The sequence below is a fragment of the Phyllobates terribilis genome, unplaced genomic scaffold (genome assembly GCF_046119375.1).
Source record: "Phyllobates terribilis strain yellow unplaced genomic scaffold, ASM4611937v1 Scaffold_5__5_contigs__length_657084704, whole genome shotgun sequence".
NCBI classification, from domain to species: domain Eukaryota; kingdom Metazoa; phylum Chordata; class Amphibia; order Anura; family Dendrobatidae; genus Phyllobates; species Phyllobates terribilis.
This window is the reverse complement of record NW_027362765.1, coordinates 48,666,553-48,694,406: the sequence shown is the minus strand read 5'-3', so window position 1 is coordinate 48,694,406 and position 27,854 is coordinate 48,666,553. Positions and strand designations below refer to the sequence as shown.

Sequence of the window (27,854 nt, the reverse complement as noted above, 5' to 3'; positions counted from 1 at the left end):
CGCGTATCTTCCCCACCTGATCTTTCTATCACAATAAATGACATCACTCTTTCCGCTGTACCGACAATCCGCTGCCTCGGAGTAACCCTTGACTCTGCCCTGTCCTACAAACCCCACATCCAAGCTCTCGCCACCTCTTGTCGCCTCCAGCTCAAAACTATTTTCAGAATCCGTCCTTTCCTCAACCCCAACTCTACTAAACTGGTTGGGCATGCCCTCATCATCTCCCGCCTCGACTATTGCAACATCCTCCTCTGTGGCCTACCTGCTAACACTCTCGCACCCCTCCAGTCCATCCTCAACTCTGCTGCACGACTTGTTCATCTCTCGCCTCGCTACTCCCCTGCTACCCCCCTTTGCAAATCCCTTCACTGGCTCCCATTCCCCAGCGTATCCAGTTCAAACTGCTAACACTGACCTACAAAGCCATCCATAATCCTCTCTCCTCCGTACATCTCTGAACTAATCTCCCGATATATTCCCTCACGTAACCTCCGGTCCTCCCAAGACTTCCTTCTCTCCTCCACACTTATCCGTTCCTCACGCAATCGTCTCCAAGATTTCTCCCGAATATCCCCCATCCTCTGGAATTCTGTGCCTAAACACGTCCGATTATCCACCACATCTGGATCCTTCAGACGGAACCTGAAAACCCATCTCTTCAAGAAAGCTTACAACCTGCAATGACCACACTGCCTCCTCAACACCGGAGTTATTGCAACCCCCCAAGCTACTGTCTCCTCCCCATTCCTGTAGAATGTAAGCCCGCAAGGGCAGGGTCCTCTTCCCTCCGTACCAGTCTATCAGTGTTTACTGTATTGTTTATTGTATGTAACCCCTTATGTACAGCACCATGGAATCAATGGCGTTATATAAATTAATAATAATAATATTAGTATTGTGGGTTTTTTTTTTTTTTATTAATGATCAGTATTGTAGTAGACAGTCACTATGTCATGGTAATATGTGGTCCGGCCACGGTGTGGTGGTATTTGTCCCTTGTATGTGGTATTATTTGGTCACTATGTGGTGGTAATATGTGGTATGGTCATGATGCGACTGTATTTGTCCCTTGTATGTGGTATTATTCAGTCACTATGTGGTGGTAATATGTGGTCCAGTCATGGTGTGGCGGTATTTGTCCCTTGTACGTGGTATTATTCAGTCACTATGTGGTGGTAATATGTGGTCCAGTCATGGTGTGTCGGTATTTGTCCCTTGTACGTGGTATTATTGTTCATTTTTAAAAAATGTATGTGACACATTCCCTTAAAGAAAAATATACTTAAAAAGAGTATTGGGTATTATAATAAATGTTTAATAGGTTAGAGTAGAGTAGGGCCCGGCCAGAAGAGTCTCTTTGTCCTGGTAGCGGCTTAAGAAATCTTTTGGCCAAAACAAAAGCTGCTGGCTATGTATGTCAGGTGGTGTTTGATGAGAACTGTTAATATGTGATTGGTGAGGACGTGGTGCAGAAGTGGAGTTTTTCCAAGAGTTGGGTGGTGGGACTGTGGAAGGTTCAAGGGATGGAGGCGGAGCTGGGATGGAGTCTCAGGGGGGCCCGAAAATTTTGCCAGTATGGGGCCTTGAAATTCCTAGTGGCAGGGACATCAGAGTAGTGACATCTACGATAAAGAGTGGAGCCAACATCGGGCCATGAAATCTTTCAGGGACAGATCTGCTTCTTCTATGGCCAACTCAGGAGAAGGTGATGACTCAGCTGCTGTTGGTAGAGGAGGTTCAACAGCGCCTAAAAGCTCTGGTTGTGGCCACATGTACTCATCTCAGATGTGGGAATTCAGGAGAAAAAAGGAAGACACAATTTGACAACAAAATATAACTCTATTAGCACATAAAAAAGCATAACTTGCTAATGTGAGGGAAAGCTAACCAGCTAGCAATGTGGGCAAAGTCCCGACTGTCCCCCTCCTCCATTTCCCCATGCTGCATCCTTGAGCATTACCTGATCGAAGTCATCATCATAATCATGTACTCATAGAATCATAGAATGCTAGAGTTGGAAGGGACCTCCATATATTTCTAGACAACTATTAAGTCTTCTCTTTTGCAAACTACACATTCCCAAATCCTCTAACCGTTCCTCATAGGACATTGTTTGCAGAACGGTCACCGGCCTTGTAGCTCTTCTCTGAACTTGCTCCAGTTTCTTGATGTCTTTTTTAAAATGTGGTGCCCAAAACTGGACACAGTATTCCAGATGAGGTCTGACCAAAGAGAAGTAAAGTCCGATAATGACTTCACGTGATCTAGACTGTATGCTTCTGTTAATACATCCCAGAATTGTATTTGCCTTTTTTGCTGCTGCATCACACTGTTGACTCATGTTCAGTCTATGATCTATTAGTATACCTAAGTCTTTTTCACATGTACTGTTGCTTAGCTCTATTCCTCCCATTCTGTATATGCTTTTTTCTTTTTTATTACCCAGATGAAGTACTTTGCATTTTTCCCTGTTAAAAACCATTCTGTTGGTTGCTGCCCACTGCTCCAGTTTATTTAGGTCTTTTTGAATCCTCTCTCTCTCTTCTCTAGTATTAGCTATCCCTCCTAGCTGTGTATCATCAGCAAATTTAATCAGTTTACCCTCAATTTACTGCTTGTTGTCCTCCTCCTCGATTCCACCAGCAGTCACCCATACCTGATTGTGTGGCCAATAAACAAGAATGTACCTGCAGTTCCAACACTGCCAAATAGCTGGTGTGGGAGCTGTGTATCACTAAAGAATTCCACTGCCCTTCCAGAAAACCTGTTCAGCATTGCTGGAGGACACCGGGCGTTATCTCTCCAAGAAAGACTCTGTGCTCTAATGTGCAGGGGCATGGACAACTCTATACACTTGTGTACTGCACAACTGACAGGTGAAGCATGAGGTACTTGATCATGTGACACATGACTCCTCCCCTCCTGTGACCTCATCACAGGTCCTGTAAGTACAGAACATCCATATATGTGGTGGCGGCTCTGCAGGTGGAGGTATGTGGAGATTCCCCATTACTGGGCGCAGGGGGCATTAACCCCTCCATTCCCAGAGATAGTGCCCCCTTCCCCCAGTTCTGCCATGTGTATATGTACAGTAATATAACGCTGGATGTTCTCATGTGTACAGGGGGCATTAACCCCTCCATTCCCGGAGATAGTGCCCCCTTCCCCCAGTTCTGCCATGTGTATATGTACAGTAATATAATGCTGGATGTGCTCATGTATACAGGGGGCATTAACCCCTCCATTCCCGGAGATAGTGCCCCCCCTTCCCCCAGTTCTGCCATGTGTATATGTACAGTAATAAAACGCTGGATGTGCTCATGTATACAGGGGGCATTAACCCCTCCATTCCCGGAGATAGTGCCCCCCTTCCCCCAGTTCTGTCATGTGTATATGTACAGTAATATAACGCTGGATGTGCTCATGTATACAGGGGGCATTAACACCTCCATTCCTGGAGATAGTGCCCCCTTCCCCCAGTTCTGCCATGTGTATATGTACAGTAATATAACGCTGGATGTGCTCATGTATAAAGGGGACATTAACCCCTCCATTCCCGGAGATAGTGCCCCCTCCCCCCAGTTCTGCCATGTGTATATGTAGAGTAATATAACGCTGGATATGCTCATGTATACAGGGGGCATTAACCCCTCCATTCCCGGAGATAGTGCCCCCTCCCCCCAGTTCTGCCATGTGTATATGTACAGTAATATAACGCTGGATGTGCTCATGTATACAGAGGACATTAACCCCTCCATTCCCGGAGATAGTGCCCCCTCCCCCCAGTTCTGCCATGTGTATATGTACAGTAATATAACTATGGATGTGCTCATGTATACAGGGGGCATTAACCCCTCCATTCCCGGAGATAGTGGCCCCCTTCCCCCAGTTCTGCCATGTGTATATGTACAGTAATATAACGCTGGATGTGCTCATGTATAAAGGGGACATTAACCCCTCCATTCCCGGAGATAGTGCCCCCTCCCCCCAGTTCTGCCATGTGTATATGTACAGTAATATAACGCTGGATATGCTCATGTATACAGGGGGCATTAACCCCTCCATTCCCGGAGATAGTGCCCCCTCCCCCCAGTTCTGCCATGTGTATATGTACAGTAATATAACGCTGGATGTGCTCATGTATACAGGGGGCATTAACCCCTCCATTCCCGGAGATAGTGCCCCCTCCCCCCAGTTCTGCCATGTGTATATGTACAGTAATATAACGCTGGATGTGCTCATGTATACAGGGGGCATTAACCCCTACATTCCCGGAGATAGTGGCCCCCTTCCCCCAGTTCTGCCATGTGTATATGTACAGTAATATAACTATGGATGTGCTCATGTATTAAGGGGACATTAACCCCTCCATTCCCAGAGATAGTGCCCCCTTCCCCCAGTTCTGCCATGTGTATATGTACAGTAATATATCGCTGGATGTGCTCATGTATACAGGGGGCATTAACCCCTCCATTCCCGGAGATAGTGCCCCCTTCCCCCAGTTCTGCCATGTGTATATGTACAGTAATATAACGCTGGATGTGCTCATGTATTAAGGGGACATTAACCCCTCCATTCCCAGAGATAGTGCCCCCTTCCCCCAGTTCTGCCATGTGTATATGTACAGTAATATATCGCTGGATGTGCTCATGTATACAGGGGGCATTAACCCCTCCATTCCCGGAGATAGTGCCCCCTTCCCCCAGTTCTGCCATGTGTATATGTACAGTAATATAACGCTGGATGTGCTCATGTATACAGGGGGCATTAACCCCTCCATTCCCGGAGATAGTGGCCCCCTTCCCCCAGTTCTGCCATGTGTATATGTACAGTAATATAACTATGGATGTGCTCATGTATACAGGGGGCATTAACCCCTCCATTCCCGGAGATAGTGCCCCCTTTCCCCCAGTTCTGCCATGTGTATATGTACAGTAATATAACGCTGGATGTGCTCATGTATACAGGGGGCATTAACCCCTCCATTCCCGGAGATAGTGCCCCCCTTCCCCCAGTTCTGCCATGTGTATATGTACAGTAATATAACGCTAGATGTGCTCATGTATACAGGGGACATTAACCCCTCCATTCCCGGAGATAGTGCCCCCTTCCCCCAGTTCTGCCATGTGTATATGTACAGTAATATAACGCTGGATGTGCTCATGTATACAGGAGACATTAACCCCTCCATTCCTGGAGATAGTGCCCCCTCCCCCCAGTTCTGCCATGTGTATATGTACAGTAATATAACGCTGGATGTGCTCATGTATACAGGGGGCATTAACCCCTCCATTCCCGGAGATAGTGCCCCCTTCCCCCAGTTCTGACATTTGTATATGTACAGTAATATAACGCTGGATGTGCTCATGTATACAGGGGGCATTATCCCCTCCATTCCTGGAGATAGTGCCCCCTTCCCCAGTTCTGCCATGTGTATATGTACAGTAATATAACGCTGGATGTGCTCATGTATACAGGGGGCATTAACCCCTCCATTCCCGGAGATAGTGCCCCCTCCTCCCAGTTCTGCCATGTGTATATGTACAGTAATATAACAATGGATGTGCTCATGTATACAGGGGACATTAACCCCTCCATTCCTGGAGATGGTGCCCCCTCCCCCCAGTTCTGCCATGTGTATATGTACAGTAATATAACGCTGGATGTGATTATGTATACAGGGGGCATTAACCCCTCCATTCCCGGAGATAGTGCCCCCCTTCCCCCAGTTCTGCAATGTGTATATGTACAGTAATATAACGCTGGATGTGCTCATGTATACAGTGGACATGAACCCCTCCATTCCCGGGGATAGTGCCCCCCTTCCCCCAGTTCTGCCATGTGTATATGTACAGTAATATAACGCTGGATGTGCTCATGTATACAGGGGACATTAACCCCTCCATTCCCGGAGATAGTGCCCCCTCCCCCCCAGTTCTGCCATCTGTATATGTACAGTAATATAACACTGGATGTGCTCATGTATACAGGGGACATTAACCCCTCCATTCCCGGAGATAGTGCCCCCTTCCCCCAGTTCTGCCATGTGTATATGTACAGTAATATAACGCTGGATGTGCTCATGTATACAGGGGGCATTAACCCCTCCTTTCCCGGAGATATTGCCCCCTTCCCCCAGTTCTGCCATGTGTATATGTACAGTAATATAACGCTGGATGTGCTCATGTATACAGGGGGCATTAACCCCTCCATTCCCGGAGATAGTGCCCCCCTTCCTCCAGTTCTGCCATGTGTATATGTACAGTAATATGACGCTGGATGTGCTCATGTATACAGGGGACATTAACCCCTCCATTCCCGGAGATAGTGCCCCCTTCCCCCAGTTCTGCCATGTGTATATGTACAGTAATATAACGCTGGATGTACTCATGTAGACAGTGGACATTAACCCCTCCATTCCTGGAGATAGTGCCCCCTCCCCCAGTTCTGCCATGTGTATACGTACAGTAATATAACGCTGGATGTGCTCATGTATACAGGGGGCATTAACCCCTCCATTCCCGGAGATAGTGCCCCCTTCCCCCAGTTCTGCCAGGTGTATATGTACAGTAATATAACGCTGGATGTGCTCATGTATACAGGGGGCATTAACCCCTCCATTCCCGGAGATAGTGCCCCCTTCCCCCAGTTCTGCCATGTGTATATGTACAGTAATATAATGCTGGATGTACTCATGTAGACAGTGGACATTAACCCCTCCATTCCTGGAGATAGTGCCCCCTCCCCCAGTTCTGTCATGTGTATATGTACAGTAATATAACGCTGGATGTGCTCATGTATACAGGGGACATTAACCCCTCCATTCCTGGAGATAGTGCCCCCTTCCCCCAGTTCTGCCAGGTGTATATGTACAGTAATATAACGCTGGATGTGCTCATGTATACAGGGGGCATTAACCCCTCCATTCCCGGAGATAGTGCCCCCTTCCCCCAGTTCTGCCATGTGTATATGTACAGTAATATAACGCTGGATGTGCTTATGTATACAGGGGGCATTAACCCCTCCATTCCCGGAGATAGTGCCCCCTTCCCCCAGTTCTGCCATGTGTATATGTACAGTAATATAACGCTGGATGTGCTCATGTATACAGGGGACATTAACCCCTCCATTCCCTGAGATAGTGCCCCCTTTCCCCAGTTCTACCATGTGTATATGTACAGTAATATAACGCTGGATGTGCTCATGTAGACAGTGGACATTAACCCCTCCATTCCCGGAGATAGTGCCCCCCTCCCCCAGTTCTGCCATGTGTATATGTACAGTAATATAACGCTGGATGTGCTCATGTATACAGGGGGCATTAACCCCTCCATTCCCGGAGATAGTGCCCCCCTTCCTCCAGTTCTGCCATGTGTATATGTACAGTAATATGACGCTGGATGTGCTCATGTATACAGGGGACATTAACCCCTCCATTCCCGGAGATAGTGCCCCCTCCCCCCCCAGTTCTGCCATGTGTATATGTACAGTAATATAACGCTGGATGTGCTCATGTATACAGGGGACATTAACCCCTCCATTCCCGGAGATAGTGCCCCCTCCCCCCCAGTTCTGCCATGTGTATATGTACAGTAATATAACGCTGGATGTGCTCATGTATACAGGGGACATTAACCCCTCCATTCCCGGAGATAGTGCCCCCTCCCCCCCAGTTCTGCCATGTGTATATGTACAGTAATATAACGCTGAATGTGCTCATGTATGCAGGGGACATTAACCCCTCCATTCCCGGAGATAGTGCCCCCTTCCCCCAGTTCTGCCATGTGTATATGTACAGTAATATAACGCTGGATGTGCTCATGTATACAGGGGGGCATTAACCCCTCCATTCCCGGAGATAGTGCCCCCTCCCCCAGTTCTGCCATGTGTATATGTACAGTAATATAACGCTGGATGTGATCATGTATACAGGGGGCATTAACCCCTCCATTCCTGGAGATAGGGCCCCCTTCCCCCAGTTCTGCCATGTGTATATGTACAGTAATATAACGCTGGATGTGCTCATGTATACAGGGGGCAGTAACCCCTCCATTCCCGGAGATAGTGCCCCCTTCCCCCAGTTCTGCCATGTGTATATGTACAGTAATATAATGCTGGATGTACTCATGTATACAGGAGACATTAACCCCTCCATTCCCGGAGATAGTGCCCCCTTCCCCCAGTTCTGCCATGTGTATATGTACAGTAATATAACACTGGATGTGCTCATGTATACAGGGGACATTAACCCCTCCATTCCCGGGGATAGTGCCCCCCTTCCCCCAGTTCTGCCATGTGTATATGTACAGTAATTTAACGCTGGATGTGCTCATGTATACAGGGGGCATTAACCCCTCCATTCCCGGAGATAGTGCCCCCCTTCCCCCAGTTCTGCCATGTGTATATGTACAGTAATATAACGCTGGATGTGCTCATGTATACAGGGGGCATTAACCCCTCCATTCCCGGAGATAGTGCCGCCTCCCCCCAGTTCTGCCATGTGTATATGTACAGTAATATAACGCTGGATGTGCTCATGTATATTGGGGGCATTAACCCCTCCATTCCCAGAGATGGTGCCCCCTCCCCCAGTTCTGTCATGTGTATATGTACAGTAATATAACGCTGGATGTGCTCATGTATACAGGGGGCATTAACCCCTCCATTCCCGGAGATAGTGCCGCCTCCCCCCAGTTCTGCCATGTGTATATGTACAGTAATATAACGCTGGATGTGCTCATGTATATTGGGGGCATTAACCCCTCCATTCCCAGAGATGGTGCCCCCTCCCCCAGTTCTGTCATGTGTATATGTACAGTAATATAACGCTGGATGTGCTCATGTATACAGGGGGCATTAACCCCTCCATTCCCGGAGATAGTGCCCCCTTCCCCCAGTTCTGCCATGTGTATATGTACAGTTATATAATGCTGGATGTGCTCATGTATACAGGGGACATTAACCCCTCCATTCCCGGAGATAGTGCCGCCTCCCCCCAGTTCTGCCATGTGTATATGTACAGTAATATAACGCTGGATGTGCTCATGTATATTGGGGGCATTAACCCCTCCATTCCCAGAGATGGTGCCCCCTCCCCCAGTTCTGTCATGTGTATATGTACAGTAATATAACGCTGGATGTGCTCATGTATACAGGGGGCATTAACCCCTCCATTCCCGGAGATAGTGCCCCCTTCCCCCAGTTCTGCCATGTGTATATGTACAGTTATATAATGCTGGATGTGCTCATGTATACAGGGGACATTAACCCCTCCATTCCCGGAGATAGTGCCCCCTTCCCCCAGTTCTGCCATGTGTATATGTACAGTAATATAATGCTGGATGTGCTCATGTATACAGGGGGCATTAACCCCTCCATTCCCGGAGATTGTACCCCCTCCCCCAGTTCTGTCATGTGTATATGTACAGTAATATAACGCTGGATGTGCTCATGTATACAGGGGGCATTAACCCCTCCATTCCCGTAGATAGTGCCCCCTTCCCCCAGTTCTCCCATTTGTTTATGTACAGTAATATAACGTTGGATGTGCTCATGTATACAGGGGACATTGACCCCTCCATTCCCGAAGATAGTGCCCCCCCCCCCCAGTTCTGCCATGTGTATATGTACAGTAATATAACGCTGGATGTGCTCATGTATACAGGGGGCACTATCTCCGGGAATGGAGGGGTTAATGCCCCCTGTATACATGAGCACATCCAGCGTTATATGTGCAGCCTTGACATGGTGGCCGGCGTCTGCCTCCACATGCCTAAAATGCCCAATTTCAAGTGCAAGCAAGCTAGCAGTATGGTATTGCCGCCTGGGGGTGGGTGGGTGGCAGGTTGCACACTTACGCTTGCATTCCAAGAAATCAAACCAGATGCTAACTTCTATCATCATCATCATGCGCCTCACCTTGGTACTCTCAACTCCCCTGATGGAGAAGCCAGGGCCCACCGGAGGAGTCTGATTCTCTGGTGGGCTCGTCCAATGCTTCCCTAAAGCAGGCCGGGCTAAGAAAAGTGTGGGGGGGAAGTTCCAAGGAGAAATAGGGGCGGCTGGGGACCGTTTATGGACACTCGGCCGCCCCCAGGCGGCTGGGGACCGTGTGTGGACATCCGGCCGCGGGGCGGCTGGGAACCGAGTATGGACACCCGGCCGCCCCCTGAAGGCTGGGGACCGAGCTTGGACACCCGGCCGCCAGGCGGCTGGGGACTGAGTATGGATACCAGGCCGCCGACACAGCCATGACATGGTGGCCGGCGTCTGCCTCCACATGCCTAAAAGGCCCAATTTCAAGTGTAAGCAAGCTAGCAGTATGGTATTGCAGCCTGGGGGTGGGTGGGTGGCAGGTTGCACACTTACGCTTGCATTCCAAGAAAACAAAGCTGATGCTAACTTCTATCATCATCATCATGCTCCTCACCTTGGCACTCTCAACTCCCCTGATGGAGAAGCCAGGGCCCACCGGAGGAGTCTGGTTCTCTGGTGGGCTCGTCCAATGCTGCCCTAAAGCAGGCCGGGCTAAGAAAAGTGTGGGGGGAAGTTCCAAGGAGAAATAGGGACGGATGGGGACCGAGTATGGACACTCGGCCGCCCGGCTGCTGGGGACTGAGTATGGATACCAGGCCGCCGATGCAGCCATGACATGGTGGCCGGCGTCTGCCTCCACATGCCTAAAAGGCCCAATTTCAAGTGTAAGCAAGCTAGCAGTATGGTATTGCAGCCTGGGGTGGGTGGCAGGTTGCACACTTACGCTTGCATTCCAAGAAAACAAAGCAGATGCTAACTTTCATCATCATCATGCTCCTCACCTTGGCACTCTCAACTCCCCTGATGGAGAAGCCAGGGCCCACCGGAGGAGTCTGGTTCTCTGGTGGGCTCGTCCAATGCTGCCCTAAAGCAGGCCGGGGTAAGAAAAGTATGTGGGGGGGAGTTCCAAGGAGAAATAGGGGTGGCTGGGGACCGTGTGTGGACACCCAGCCGCGGTGCTGCTGGGGACCGAGTATGGACACCCGGCCGCCCCCTGGCGGCTGGGGACTGAGTATGGATACCTCGCTGCCAAAGCAGCCATGAGGTAGTGGCCTGCCTCGGCCTCCTCCAAACTAAAAGGCCCCATTTCAAGTGCAAGCTAGCAGTATGGTATTGCAGCCTGGGGGTGGGTGGGTGGGTGACAGGCTGCATACTTGCGCTTGCATTGCAAGGAATGGGGGAGGTACAATTGAACACTGCGCTGGGACAAGGACTTGCACGGGGATAGTTGCAAGTCTGCATCTTCTGATGCGGCAAGGATCACTTCTGATGGGCACACTTTTAGACAGTGACCTGGGTGTCAGAGATGCTTCCAGGGGTCTTCCCCATGCTGTTCCCATGTCTTTTCAGCACTGTATGCATGTGTCACGCAGCACATGGCCAGATAAGATTGTAAAATGTTAAAATGACATTTCCCGGTTAATGCATTTGTCATGGTTGAAGGCAATACAAAAGTGCAAGAACGCATAAAAAATGCTACTTGTGAACATAGCCCAAGGTGTGGAGGAGTATTTTTGTTTGTGGTTATTTATTTTACCTTATACACAAGTCTTTACCCTGGAAAGGAAGTTCCTTAACATATTACACAGGAAAACCGTTTCAGTTTAGTTTTTGAACGTTTTATTGTGAGCCCGTAAAAGTGGCTTAATACCTCTGACCACGTTGTTGACAGCAGTGACCTGGGGGTCATAAATGCTTCCTGGTCCATGCCCATGCTGTCCCCATGTCTTTTGAGCACTGTCACTATCGTTTTGGGCACTTTTTAGGCTTTCTACAGACTGCCGGGGGTGCCGCCGCAAAAATGCTCGGGTCTCCCATAGACTAACATTGGTCTCGTTGCTCGGGTCGAGCACCCGAGTATCACGGTGAGCTCGGCCCGAGCTTCGAGCACCTGAGCATTTTAGTGCTCGCTCAACACTAATAAACACTATGTAATAAACTATGTAAGTGGCAAAAAACAGTTTTCAACAAAAACATACTAAATAACATTTGTGCAGTCTATGAATTTGTTCTAAGAAATAGTATCGCCTCCATCAGATCCTCCTTCATAGATGACCTCAAATCTGACCTAATAATTTTAAGGCTAGAGAACAACCTCTCAACACTAACTTGGGTTGGAGGCAAAGCTGTAACCACATGGGCAACATCTCTAACAATTTCCGGGTATAAAGGAATTGCCTCATGCACAGTCAGTTTTGATGAAGGCTTGAATTTTTCTGTTTCTTTGAGAGCAAGTGAAACATTTTGCTGAAATATGGTCAATCTGCTTGCTATAGGAGACTGAGTGAAATCTTTTTCCTAGCGGTAACGCTTTGCCTGCTCCATGTCATCCAAATACTTGTCAAAGTCAAACTCCTCATCTGATGACGATGAAGATATGGCAGCAGTAGCACTGTCAAGACCCAAGTCCTCTTGCGCCTGGCAGTCCTCCTGTAGGACACTCGTCCTAACTGCTACCTCAGTCAGAGCTTCTTTTCCTTTAGTAAGCTGTTGATCATCAAGCAGTATATGATGACTGGGGTCCACATAAGCAGCTGCCAGAAAAATTTTATTTTCCAATAGCTGTGTCTCTCTCCGTTTCATTGAAGCAGAAATGCCATCTGCGATTAAACCTCCTCTTTGGGACAGGCAAAATAGCAAGTTCTTCCACTCCCTTATGAAAATGCCAGGAGTTAGATCCTCAGCTTGTAATTTTTTAGTCACGGTAAATGGGTGATTAAGCAATTCCTTCAATTCAGCCACCTGTGTCCATTGACCTTCATTTAGGGTTACCTGAGGGTTTGCCATATCTATAAGAAACGGTTTTAGTTCAAGCAATTGCTCAATCATTAACTAAGTGCTGCCCCACCAAGTGGCTTGATCGACAATTGCCCCAGCACGTCTCTTCAAGATGGAATCAATTTTAGGGGTTCTGGCGGCAATAAACAATTTCCTCACTTTTCCAATCAGATTTCCAGCATGTCCCTCTTGCAGACTATCTCTTATTGCCAGCTGAAGCGTGTGCACAACACAGCGCATGTGATGACTATGAAAGTGTTTTGAAGCAGCTTCAACAAGATCATCTATTTCTTAAGTATAATTTTGCTGTTCTTCTGTTGTAATATCTGTTTGTTCCTCAGTTACATGAACAGCACTGTGGCCTTCCATCTCAAACATACTGAATACTAAATTTTCTTCTAATTGTTGTTTATTACTCTCATTCATCAGTTTAATTGTACTTACCATGTTTGAAGCATTGTCCGTTACAATAGCAAGAACCTGTTCTATTTTGAGTTCGTAATCTTGCAGAACTTTTCCACTAAGGCCTGGAGAAACTGGCAGCTGTGATGAGCTTTAGTATCTTTTACTGCCAGTGTCTTGGTAACAATTTCTTTGTTATCACAAACATATCGAACGTTGATGGCAAAATAATTCACTCTGTGACGTGTGCAGGCTTCCATTATAAGAAACATGAAACGCCTTTTGAGAGTCCATTTATAAATATTCCCCACAAACTGCATTGATCTACTGCACCCAATTTATTATATATTTTGGGAGTCGGAGTCGGTCCATTTTATACAGACTCCGACTCCACCAAAATGAGCACCGACTCCATGACTCCGACTCCACAGCCCTGGAGCTTAGTGAGGAGGAGCTGGTAATCCACAGTGTTGAATGCTGCAGGGTGATCCAGGAGAATCAGCAGGGAGTTGTGACCATTAGATTTAGCTGTTAGTAGATCATTAGAGACTTTATTGAGGGCAGTTTCAGTAGAGTGTAAAGAGCAGAAACCAGATTATAAAGGATCAAGAAGAGAGTTAAGGCCCCGTCACACATAACAAGATCGCTAGCGAGATCGTTAGTACGTCACGGTTTCGTGATCGCTGGGGAGCTGTCAAACATGCAGAACTTCTCAACGATTTCGGCCGCCCCAGCGATCTAACTAACGATCTTGGCGGTCGTTGGGACGCTTTCACACAGCAGCTATTTCAACGATCCACACCTTGATAGGGACTGTACTGTGTCACAAAGGCGTGCATAAAATTACTTTTCCGCGCCCCCTCATCTCCGATTGGTGGACGCTACTGTGTTCTGATTGGGTGGCCTTGGTTTAACACAAGACCGCCCACCAGACGGGATCGCTACTGCGTCTCCGGTCAGACGGGAACACTGGTGTGTGCATTGTTCCTGTACAGATGTATGGATGTCCACATATTTATATGAATATATATTTAGAGATGTAAATGGCCATTTATGTGTATGCATATCTGTATGTTTGAGAGCATGTACAGTACAGACCAAAAGTTTGGACACACCTCATTTTAAGATTTTTCTGTATTTTCTTGACTATGAAAATTGTACATTCACACTGAAGGCATCAAAACTATGAATTAACACATGTGGAATTATATACTTAACAAAAAAGTGTGAAACAACTGAAAATATGTCTCATATTCTAGGTTCTTCAAAGTAGCCACCTTTTGCTTTGATGACTGCTTTGCACACTCTTGGCATTCTCTTGATGAGCTTCAAGAGGTAGTCACCGGAAATGGTCTTCCAACAATCTTGAAGGAGTTCCCAGAGATGCTTAGCACTTGTTGGCCCTTATGCCTTCACTCTGCGGTCCAGCTCACCCCAAACCATCTCGATTAGGTTCAGGTCTGGTGACTGTGGAGGCCAGGTCATCTGGCCCTTACATAGCCTGGAGGTGTGTTTGGGGTCATTGTCCTGTTGAAAAATAAATGATGGTCCAACTAAACGCAAACCGGATGGAATAGCATGCCGCTGCAAAATGCTGTGGTAGCCATGCTGGTTCAGTATGCCTTCAATTTTGAATAAATCCCCAACAGTGTCACCAGCAAAGCACCCCCACAACATCACACCTCCTCCTCCATGCTTCACGGTGGGAACCAGGCATGTAGAGTCCATCTGTTCACCTTCTCTGCGTCGCACAAAGACACGGTGTTTATAACCAAAGATCTCAAATTTGGACTCATCAGACCAAAGCACAGATTTCCACTGGTCTAATGTCCATTCCTTGTGTTCTTTATCACAAACAAGTCTGTTATGCTTGTTGCCTGTCCTTAGCAGTGGATTCCTAGCAACTATTTTACCATGAAGGCCTGCTGCACAAAGTCTCCTCTTAACAGTTGTTGTAGAGATGTGTCTGCTGCTAGAACTCTGTGTGGCATTGACCTGGTCTCTAATCTGAGCTGCTGTTAACCTGCGATTTCTGAGGCTGGTGACTCGGATAAACTTATCCTCAGAAGCAGAGGTGACTCTTGGTCTTCCTTTCCTGAGGTGGTTCTCATGTGAGCCAGTTTCTTTGTAGCGCTTGATAGTTTTTGCAACTGCACTTGGGGACACTTTCAAAGTTTTCACAATTTTTCGCACTGACTGACCTTCATTTCTTAAAGTAATGATGGCCACTCGTTTTTCTTTACTTAGCTGCTTTTTTCTTGCCATAATACAAATTCTAACAGTCTATTCAGTATGACTATCAGCTGTGTATCCACCAGACTTCTGCACAACACAACTGATGGTCCCAACCCCATTTATAAGGCAAGAAAGCCCACTTACTAAACCTGACAGGGCACACCTGTGAAGTGAAAACCATTTCCGGTGACTACCTCTTGAAGCTCATCAAGAGAATGCCAAGAGTGTGCAAAGCAGTCATCAAAGCAAAAGGTAGCTACTTTGAAGAACCTAGAATATAAGACATATTTTCAGTTGTTTCACACTTTTTTGTTAAGTATATAATTCCACATGTGTTAATTCATAGTTTTGATGCCTTCAGTGTGAATGTACAATTTTCATAGTCATGAAAATACAGAAAAATCTTAAAATGAGAACATGTGTCCAAACTTTTGGTCTGTACTGTATGTGTATATATAGTTATCTGTATACGTATGTGTATAGGAGTGTGTGTGTATATATTTATGTACTTAAAAATATGTATGAGTACATGGATGAATCTGTTTACATACGAGTACACGAATGTATTTGTGTGTATGTATGTATGTATCTGTATACTTATGTGTATATATATATACATATATATATATATATATATATATATATATATATATATATATATATATATATATATATATGGACTGCTTACTGCGGTGACTACTGCTACTACTGAAAGAATGAGAAACAAAGCTTTTGCATAGTAGAACACACAGTTTATTAGACACATCAGTACAGAAATGTCAGTAGTGTAGAAACATGAGTAGTTGCCCACTATAGGTTCTGATGCTGCCAAGGAACAGCACCAGGACCGTTTAAATACTGGCAGTAGTTGTCGCAGCGGGTCTTCGCATCATGGGTGTTTCTGCCATGTCCCACTGGTTGAAGGCCTGCAATTGCAGGATCACTTGCACGCCATTCACCGAGCTCCACTTCCCCATTGGCTAGGTCCACAGAGTCCACGAAGCCAGGAGGACAGTACGTAATTGCATCACGTTGACGAAGAAAGTTGTGAAGCGTGCAACAGGCCAAAACAACAGAGTCTATTGATTTAAGCTTCATATTAATTGGCGTGTGAAAAACCCTGAAGTGGTTGGCCAGGACAGCGTGTCAGAAAACGTGCTGTGTGGGTGTGTGTGCACGAGACCCCTAAAATATCTGCCCATGCAAAAGCATATATATACAGATAGAAGCCTAGCCCTCCCTCCCTGAAGAGCAATGATAGCAGATAATTGGTAGATGTCCTATAAATGAATTAAAAATGGAAACTCATTTGAGACCCCAAACAATACCTACCTCGCTAAAGATGTCTGATTTCTTCAAAGTGGGGTCACAGCCGGAGAACGCTGGTGGGATCCGAAAAACAAGGACGCAGTAGCGACCACCAATTGGGGACGAGGGGCGTGGAAAAGTCCAATTTATGCATTCCTACGTGTCTCAGTTCTGAATCGCTAACGAGGTCATTGATAAGGTGTCAAATACAGCGATGCACACTGCCCAGCGGGAGCTCAACGACCCAGGAATGGTCCAGGAAGCTTTGTAACGATCAGCGATCTCACAGCAGGGGCCTGATCGTTGCTACCTGTCAGACATAACGAGATCGCTAGCGAGATCACTATTGCGTCACGAAAACCGTGACGCATCAACGATCTCGCTAGCGATCTCGTTATGTGTGACGGGGCCTTTACCTGAGAGATAGCGGATGAGATAGGAGCGGACCAAGTGTTCCAAAAGTTTAGAGATGAAGGGCAGATTACAGGCAAGTCTGTAGTTAGCAGTACAGTTTTAGTTGAGGGATTTTTTTTAAGTAATGGGTGTATGATGGCGAGTTTAAATGAGGAGGGAAAGATACCAGATGAGAGAGAGTAGTTAAATATTTTAGCTAGGTGAGTGCTGACAGCCATGGAGAGGGACTGAAGGAGATATGAGGGAGTAGGGTCACTGGTGCAGGTAGTAGGGCGAGAAGATTCAAGAAGCCTGTTTACTTGTTCTTTTTCCATGACCAATTCAAAGACAGAAAGTGAGTTAGATGCAGTGCAGGAGGGAGGAGAATGTATGATATTCGAGGATTGGGAGAAAATTTACTGTAAGATATGGTCAATTTTTTCTTTAAAATAATTGGCCAGATTGTCAGCGCTGATGTCGGTGGTCGGTGCCTTTACTCTTGGATTGAGGAGATAATGAAAAGTGTCAAAGAGATGTTTATGATTGTTGGATAGTGTGGTGATAAGGGTGTTGAAGTAGGTTTGTTTGGAGAAGAGAAGGGCATAGTTGTATGTTTTAAGCATAAATTTATAATGGATGAAATCTTCGGCCAGATTGGATTTTTTCCACATACGTTCGGCATACCTGGAGCACCGCTGTAGAAAACGTGTTTGCAACATGTGCCAGGGTTGTCGCCGTCTGTGGCGAGTTGTTATAAATATAGTATATGCAACTTCATCCAGGGCACTTTGCAGTGTTTCATTGTAATGCTTCAGTGCAGAGTCAGGACATGAGGGAGGAGATTGGGGCCAATGATGACTGCAAATTCTTCATAAATTTTTGGGTCTTAATGGCACGTAAATTTCTATAAGGCTATGTGCCCACGATGCAGAAATGCTCAGGATTTTTTCCTGAGCGTTTCTGCATCTCCCTGGCTGAAAAAACGCATGCGGATTGTACATGCGTTTTTCATGCCAGGGACATGCGGAAATGAAGCGTTCTTCACTGGCATTTCCGCATGCGGGTGTCAAGCGCTTTCCAAGCGATTTTAGCATCACTTGGAAAGTGCTTGACAACTAGGTCACACTAAATCCATGCAAACGGCTGCGCTCCTGTGCTGGCTGCCGGCAGATCGCAGTACGCTGTACTGAAGGACCTGCCGTCACATGACTGTGACATCACCGCAGGTCCTTCAGTCCTGCGCGATCTTTTGGCAAGCGAAGAGAAGGAGTCCGGGGGCCGTCGGAAGGTGAATATAATCTTTATTTTTTATTTTATTCTTTTTTTTACAGCTTTTAATGATACCTGAGTGTGGAGGAGAGTCTCCTGTCCTCCACACCCGGGTACCATCCGCACATTAGAACGCGCCAATTATGCAATTACAGATGCAGTCTTGCGGAATTGGCGCCTTCTAATGCAAGTCAATGGCGGCGAAAACGCAGCACTTCCGCAAAATAATTGGTAGTGCTGCATTTTTTTCCGCAATGATAATCCGCAGCGGAAATTTCCGCAGCATGTGCACAGCACATGCGGATTATCATTGGGGAACATGGCAGACCTTCTACCATGCGTTTTTTAAGCGTTTCTGCAGCGTTTTTGCCGCTGCGGAAACGCTTAAAAACGCATCGTGGACACACAGCCTTAGTGTGGTAAGTGGGTATGTCCTCTTTACTCTCCAAATCACACCTCACCATCTGCAAACTTGACCCAATCCCGTCCCACCTCATCCCTAACCTTACCACTATCCTCATCCCAACCCTAACCCTCCTTTTCAACCTGTCACTAACAACTGGTGTCTTCCCCTCATGCTTCAAACATGCCTCAATCACACCCATCCTCAAAAAGCCATCCCTTGACCCATACTCTCTGTCTAGCTATCGCCCCATATCACTTCTCCCCTATGCCTCAAAACTACTGGAACAACACGTCCATTCTGAACTGTCTTCCCACCTCTCCTCCTGCTCCCTCTTTGACCACCTCCAATCTGGCTTCCAACCGCACCACTCCACTGAAACTGCCCTGACTAAAGTCATCAACGATCTACTTCCTGCTAAATCCAAGCGACACTACTCTGTCCTCCTCCTCCTGGACCTGTCATCTGCCTTTGACACAGTCGACCATTCCCTCTTACTACAGACTCTCTCATCTCTTGGCATCACAGACTTGGCCCTATCTTGGATCTCTTCATACCTAACTGACCGAACATTCAGTGTCTCCCACTCACACACCACCTCCTCATCTCGCCCCCTATCTGTCGGTGTCGCCCAAGGTTCAGTCCTAGGAACCCTGCTCTTCTCCATCTACACCTTCGTCCTGGGACAGCTCATAGAGTCCCATGGCTTTCAGTATCACCTCTATGATAATGACACACAGATCTACCTCTCTGGACTCAATATCTCCTCCCTACTAACCAAAATCCCACAATGTCTGTCCGCTATTTCATCCTTCTTCTCTGACAGATTTCTAAAACTTAGCATGGACAAAACTGAATTTATCATCCTTCCACCGTCTCACTCAACCCACCTCCCAACTGACCTATCCATCAAAGTCAAAGTCAATGGCTGCCCGCTCGCTGCCTCGGGGTAACCCTGGACTCTAACCTTTCCTTTAAACCACATATCCAAGCCCTTTCCACTTCCTGCCGACTCTAACTCAAAAAATATCTCCCAGATTCATTAATTCCTCAACCACGAATATGCAAAAACACTAATGCACGCCCCCATCATCTCCCACCTCGACTACTGCAACCTCTTGCTCTGTGGCCTCTCTTCTAACACTCTTGCACCCCTTCAATCTATCCTAAACTCTGCTGCCCAACTAATCCACTTGTTCCCCGGCCTCTCCTCTCTGTCAATTCCTTCACTGGCTCCCCATTGCCCAGAGACTCCAGTTCAAAACCCTATCCACGGCGTACAAAGCTATCCACAACCTGTCTCCCGATATATCTGTGACCTAGTCTCCCGGTACTTACCTACACGCAACCTCCGATCCTCACAAGATCTCCTTCTCTACTCCCCTATTATCTCCTCTTCCCACAATCGTATACAAGATTTCTCCAGTGCATCCCCTCTACTCTGGAATTCTCTACTCCAACACATCAGACTCTTGCCTACTGTGGAAACCTTCGAAAGGAACCTGAAGACCCACCTCTTCCGACAAGCCTACAACCCGCAGTAAACCTCCGCTCCACCATTCGCTGCACGACCAGCTCTACCCTCACCTACTGTATCCTCACCCATCCCCTGTATATTGTGAGCCCTCGTGGGCAGGGTCCTCGTTCCTCATGTACCAGTCGCCGACTTGTATTGTTACAAATTTATTAGAATTGTTTGTGCTGTGTATATCCCTTTCACATGTAAAGCACCATGGAATGAATGGCGCTATAATAATAAATAATATTAATAATAATGTCCTGAGCGAGAGAAAGAGAAAGAAAGAAGGTTGTGGTCAGAGAGCGGCAGAGGGGAGTTAGTAAAATCATGCACTGAGCAGAGTCGGGAGAAGATCAGGTCCAGCGTATTCCTGTCTTCATGCGTTAGTAAGCTGTGAAAGGCCAAAAGGGGTGATTGAAGATAGAAGGTGAGTGGCAGATGGGGAAAGGGGATCAACAATGGGAATGCAAAAGTCACCCATGATGAGGGTGGGGATATCACAGGATAGAAACTGTGGAAGTCAGGTGACAAAGTGATCCAGGAACTGACGGAAGGGTCCTGGAGGGTGATACACAACTGCCACTTGCAGGGAGAAGGGCTGGAAGAGTCTGACAGCTTGGGCCTCAAAAGAAGGGAAGATAAGAGAGGGTACTGGGGAGATAACCTGAATAGTACATTTTGTTGAGAGGAACAGACCAACACCTCCACCTGGTCTGTTTTCAAGTCTCGCGGTATGTAAAAAATGTAGCCCACCTGTAAGGTGGCTGCCGGACTTTCACCAGGTGTTTAATCAGGTCCTACAAGCTGTCTGCCGTTGCTCACCTGCTTATAGCCGCCTTCACCCAAGACATGCAGTACTTCTGTAGCAGTCATATGGGTTCCCTGGGAACGCTGCCCACACTTCTAACACCAAATGTAACAATTCTACTCAATTGGGATCTTAATGAGGTATCGCAGGGATAGTTCCTATTTAAAAGTCCTGCTGGTTTATTTCATTCCTCATAAAGCGCATCACAGGAAAACCATACAGCCCCTTAAATAGTATGGTGTTCCCCCACAGACCCTCAAAAATAATCACCTAATCTAGACACCTCATCCTCCATATCATCTGTGTCTTCTCCTATTCAGTCTCACAGTAGACACAGGCAACGTGATGCAGTGACATCCCTGCGTGGTGCCAGCTTTAAGCAGGCTGCAGACATATAGGAAGCCCGAGATAAGTGACGGTGGCTCTTTGCTCCATCTCAACTGTTAACAGTATCGGCATCCTGAGGACGCCGATACTGTTAACAGCATAGCAAACAATGCGGCCAATTGCCGGACTGGCCCATCTGATATTTTCAAGAATTGCCAGATGGCCAGTCTGGCCATTTTGTCTGGTTAGTTTTACCTCACATTAAGCTCACTTCACTTTATATTTTTCTATGATTATTTGTTAAATGAATGAAAACTACAACTCTCCCCCCACAAAAAAAAACAAGCCCTTATAGTATTTTGATTGAAAAAATAAAAAGTACGTCTCTTTAAAGAACTGAAGGAAAAAGCAAAAATTGGCTCTAATAGGAAGAGGTTAAAATGGTTTTCTGATTTCAGAAAACTCCTGTCCCTGCTGCATGTTCTTTTAAAAAGCAAATTGTGCTTTATTTACACTCCAGCGCTGAGTCTCTACTGCTGCTCCCAGGGTCTCTTATTGTCCGCAGCGCTGCTGTCAAATTTAGAGCACTGCAGCCAATAACTGAGCTTAGTGGCTCTACCAGAATTGGCAACACAATAGCTTCTGAGTTCACCTATTGTCCTCAGTGCTGTAGACATGACATCATGTAAGGAAGGATATGTGCCCACGATGCAGAATTGAAGCAGAAAATTTCTGCAGCGTTTCTGCATGTTCTTGGCAGTCAAAAAGGCTTGCGGATTTTGCACGCGTTTTTGACGCGTTTTTAAATGCTGATTTGACTTGCGTTTTTCATATGCATTGGGACCTCAAATCCGCATGCAGAAACGCACAAATAATGGACATGCTGCAGATTTTTCCGCAAGGAAAATCCTCTGCGGAAAATTCCGCAGCATGGGCATAGAACATGCAGATTTTCATTGGGGATCATGGGGCACGGATTACCAAGCGTTTTGCAAGCGTTTATGCTGCGGAAATACAGAAACAAAAACGCTTGAAAAATGCATAGTGGGCACACAGCCTTACAGTCCAAACAAAGAGAGAGAACACAACATCTACACATTATATCTCCTCATACTGTATGTTTCCCCTGATTATCTCCAATAATTGTATTATCATATGGGATCTTTTATAATGTTACATCATCATCTTCTTCCCATTCAGGTCCTTATAATATCAGATCCTCTCAGTGCAGATCTTCTATATATAAGAGAATTTTCCTGATTGACCAATCTGGCCAGTTTCAGTGCTGTGTTTACAAGATCTATAGAAAAGAGCTGTCCTTGCTTAATAGATCAGCTGCTGCTAAAACACTGCAGATGTAGCCAGTAACCTTGGCAATGAGCAGTACACAATTAAACTAAAGATCTCTCCATCCTTCATATATTTCCCCTTATTACCTCCAGTAATTGTATTGTTACATAGGATTTTTTATGTTACCTCGGTTCATCATTTTCATATTCAGGTCCCTACAATATTGGATCCTCTCAGTAAAGATCTTCTATATAAGAAAATTCTCCTGATTGACTCATCAAGGATGGATATGGATAGGGAAAATATGGCGGAGGGGATATTACACCTCACCCTAGAGATCCTCTTCCGGCTTACTGGAGAGGTGAGAGATTCTGACGACGTCACATTACATCATTCTTATCTATGGGAATAACAGATGGACAGAACTGGAGAGGTGAGGACTCTGGAAATGTCTGTAGTGAGATCTATTAATGTGTCTCTCCATAACCAGGATTACACGATAGTGAAGAAGACCTCTAGTGAGCGCTCTCAGGCCCCAGTGTCTGAGGGATGGGGGAGAACCCTGAGCCCAATCACGGGGCCTCCACCTCACCCCCTGATACATGAGGACATCAATGACCAGAAGATCCTAGAACTCACCTACAAGATGATTGAGCTGCTGACTGGAGAGGTGACATTGCTGGGAATGCTGGGACATTATACAGTAACACTATGAAGGGATCCGGGAGATGACAGTATCATTATTTATGTCAGGTTCCTATAAGGTGTCAGGATGTCACTGTCTATTTCTCCATGGAGGAGTGGGAGTATTTAGAAGGACACAAAGATCTGTACAAGGACGTCATGATGGAGGTTCCTCAGTCTTTCACATCACCAGGTAATAGACATGATTAAATACTTACTTGTAGGGAAGCGAGGTTTCTGGAATATCATTTTTTTTAAAGATATTATCCTATTTGCACATACCCATACCCTCCACGAACACACTGATAATTGTCAATTATGTCCTTGCTGGGTTTTCCATTGTGAGGAAGATGTGGTTAGGATGCCTTGCTCAATAGAAGAAAACGAGGTCTAAACTATTAGTGCTGTCATCCAGAAAGTATTCTCATACAATGCAATGCATTTCAGCCAGGGAATGGAGCTTTTCTCAGTGATGTAAGGGTATGTGCACACGATCAGGAGCCGCTGCTGTTTTGATGGTGCGTGCTTATGCAGCGTCAAACCCGCAGTGGCCAGATGTTACTCCATAGTGGATGGGATTTGTAGAAATCACATGTCCACTATGCGCTCATCTGTGCCTGCGGATCTCCCGCGGACATGGACATGCGGCGCGTCTTTCCAGACCGCAGAGTCGCTAGTCTCCGCAAGAGAAATTAGATCACTACAATGTACTGAATGCGGTGAATCCGTATGGTTCAATGAATACATGCGGATTCACCTGCGTTCATATAACGCAGTGTAATGTACACGCCCGGGCTGAGTGGCGTGTGCGTGTGATTCCACTAGATCGTGCTGGAGAGTGAATGCCTGGAGGGGCGTAACTAGGTATTCACCCGATCCGACCAGGGTCGCACGACGGCATACGACGCCAGTGCACCAAGGAGGAACCGAGCAGAGGGACCAGGGGCTACTCCAGGACAGACCCCGGACACGGCTGTTGACCCACACTGGGGAATACAGGAACAGACTGGTTAGGCTGGCACACAGACTGGTGGGAATAGGCAGGCACGACTGGTATGCGGGCAGGCGGGTATGCAGGCAGGGGGGTACAGGCAAGCACGGCTAGAGTGCAGACAGGAAGGCACTAGCAGGTAGGAACACAGGCGGGATAGGACCCAGTACACACTGGGACTCTGGAACAGAACCACAGATGTGGCAGACAAACACAGCAGAGTGAGGCCGCCCAGAGAGGTGAGCGAGAGCAGGGCAGGACGAGACCGCCTGGAGCGGTGAGCAAGAGCAGAGCAGGACGAGACCGCCTGGAGCGGTGAGCAAGAGCAGAGCAGGACGAGACCGCCTGGAGCGGTGAGCAAGAGCAGAGCAGGACGAGACCGCCTGGAGCGGTGAGCAAGAGCAGAGCAGGACGAGACCGCCTGGAGCGGTGAGCAAGAGCAGAGCAGGACGAGACCGCCTGGAGCGGTGAGCAAGAGCAGAGCAGGACGAGACCGCCTGGAGCGGTGAGCAAGAGCAGAGCAGGACGAGACCGCCTGGAGCGGTGAGCAAGAGCAGAGCAGGACGAGACCGCCTGGAGCGGTGAGCAAGAGCAGAGCAGGACGAGACCGCCTGGAGCGGTGAGCAAGAGCAGAGCAGGACGAGACCGCCTGGAGTGGTGAGCAAGAGCAGAGCAGGACGAGACCGCCTGGAGCGGTGAGCAAGAGCAGATCAAGACGAGACCGCCTGGAGCGGTGAGCAAGAGCAGATCAGGACGAGACCTCCTGGAGCGGTGAGCAAGAGCAGATCAGGACGAGACCGCCTGGAGCGGTGAGCAAGAGCAGGACGAGACCGCCAGGAGCGGTGAGCAAAGGAGTCAGAGCGGAGCGAGACTGCCGGAGCAGTGAGCAAAGGAGTCAGAGCGGAGCGAGACTGCCGGAGCAGTGAGCAAAGGAGTCAGAGCGGAGCGAGACTGCCGGAGCAGTGAGCAAAGGAGTCAGAGCGGAGCGAGACTGCCGGAGCAGTGAGCAAAGGAGTCAGAGCGGAGCGAGACTGCCGGAGCAGTGAGCCAAGGAGTCAGAGCGGAGCGAGACTGCCGGAGCAGTGAGCCAAGGAGTCAGAGCGGAGCGAGACTGCCGGAGCAGTGAGCAAAGGAGTCAGAGCGGAGCGAGACTGCCGGAGCAGTGAGCAAAGGAGTCAGAGCGGAGCGAGACTGCCGGAGCAGTGAGCAAAGGAGTCCGAGCGGAGCGAGACTGCCGGAGCAGTGAGCAAAGGAGTCAGAGCGGAGCGAGACTGCCGGAGCAGTGAGCAAAGGAGTCAGAGCGGAGCGAGACTGCCGGAGCAGTGAGCAAAGGAGTCAGAGCGGAGCGAGACTGAGCAGGGGGGGCAGGGCTCTGTTCACACGGAACAGACAGGAAGAGAAAGGCAGAGCCAGATACCCACAAGGTACTTGCAGTGAAGTAGCGAGTGGACCACAAACTCACAAACGGGAGTACAGAGACAACAAGCAGGAGTTAGCTACGAGTTCAGACTCTGCAGAAAAAGGAAAGGAACGGACATAGAGGCAAAACAGGTAAAGGATAGGAGAGAGTTCAGACTGGAACTGAGTGTACGGAAGGGACCGACACTGCAGCGGGATACAGGAGCGGGTCTGGGAATACGGCCCCCAGAGAGGTGGGACGAACAGGCAAGGAGCGTGTTCAGACAGGACAGACAAGATACAGGAGCGGGTCTAGGTAATCGGCCCCTAGAAGGCGGGAGGAACAGGCTAGGAGCGAGTTCAGACAGGACAGACAAGATACAGGAGCGGGTCTAGGTAATCGGCCCCTAGATGGCGGGAGGAACAGGCTAGGAGCGAGTTCAGACAGGGCAGACAAGATACAGGAGCGGGTCTAGGTAATCTGCCCCTAGAAGGCGGGAGGAACAGGCTAGGAGCGTGTTCAGACAGGCCTGGAAATACAGCCTCCAGGATAGGCAGACAAGAGAACACAGAACGGGACCTGGCACCTTCAGAGTGCACGCACACACTGAATGAAACACAATGCTCAGGCAGGGATTGATTGGAGCAGCTGGGTTATATACCAGGTGACAGACAGCAATAGGCTGAGGACGCACAAGGGGTGTGACCCACAGCCCTTAAGCAGCAGAAACAGACACAAACAGACAGCATGGAGGGAAGCCAGAGAGACATTCTGGACTGGAGATCAAGTGCGCGCTCTTGCACAGTGGGAGATGGACCACCATGCAAGGGCGCCGCCAGGTATGTTACACGCAGCGCTTTGGACGCAGCATAAAGTATACTGCGCTCAAAGCGCTACCTGTCTGGATCGTGTGCACATACCCTTATGCATGTGAGGAAAACTCTGTCCAAGTCTTGAGGCACATCTTTTTGTTCTTCCTTTTGCTTGGTTCTGAAACATGTTTCATTCTGAAATACACAGGGTGATTAAAGAACAATGATTAAAAAGTATAGGTCTGTAGTTAAAGTAATATCAGTAGTAAATGGCCAGTGAAAGAAAATCAAAGCAAACCTTGCTTGGTTGCCCATAAGAAACTACCATAGTACAGCTTTCATTTTTCAAGAGCCAAATTTAAAATGTGCTTACATAATGTGACATATGATGGTGATGCCAAAGCCAAAACAAGAAGCCTTTTTTGTGTTGGAATTTGCAAGAACAGGGTCTACAGTACAACAAAACTTTGACAATAAATTTGATACATGTGCTCTGCATAAAAACTGCATTTTGCGTTGGAGGAATCAATTTAAAACCACTGGGTGTTTATATCATGGGAAAAGTCCAGGCCGGCCAGAGACTTCAGAAGAGACAGTGAACATAATCCAAGCTGTGTATGAGCAAGTCCTAAAATGTCAACCAGGCTGATTAGTATGGAACTACATTTGCCACAAAACACTCTATGGCGTATCTTCTGAAAATGTCTGTGTTGTAGGCCATACACATCACATAATCTTCACGAAATGAAACCAGATGATCACCTGAAACGCATTGACTTGCAGAGCCGATTGGAAGTGGATGAAATAGCTGAGAAGCTGTGTTCAGAAGCTACTTCTCACCTCAGTGAGGTCAATTGCCCCAATATTAGAATTTGGGGCTTATAAAAAAACATGTGACCTTTTCAAACACATGAGGGACTCGCCCAAAGTAAATGTGTTCTGTACAATTAACAGGTGCTAAGTCTACGGACCCTTCTTTTTTCTTTTTTTTTGCAGAGAAAGTGTCACTGACTACTCTTATCTGGGAATGTTAAAGGAATGGCTTATGCCCCAGATGGACTATGTTTGGCAGATTTTCTATCATTAGGATGGTGTATTTCCATTTAGATGTTTACTGATACTGACTCTACCAGACCTTTAAATCTGGCTCACCAGAAATGATTCACCAATGTTGTGCTGGCCTACACAATTGCCAGGT

The 27,854-nt window shown here is 47.4% G+C and overlaps 1 pseudogene; it reads left to right on the top strand.

Moving 5' to 3' along the window:
• The first annotated feature begins 2,920 nt into the window (after window positions 1-2,920).
• The window catches only part of LOC141271434 (uncharacterized), a 129,733-nt pseudogene continuing 104,799 nt past the window's right edge, over window positions 2,921-27,854 (top strand).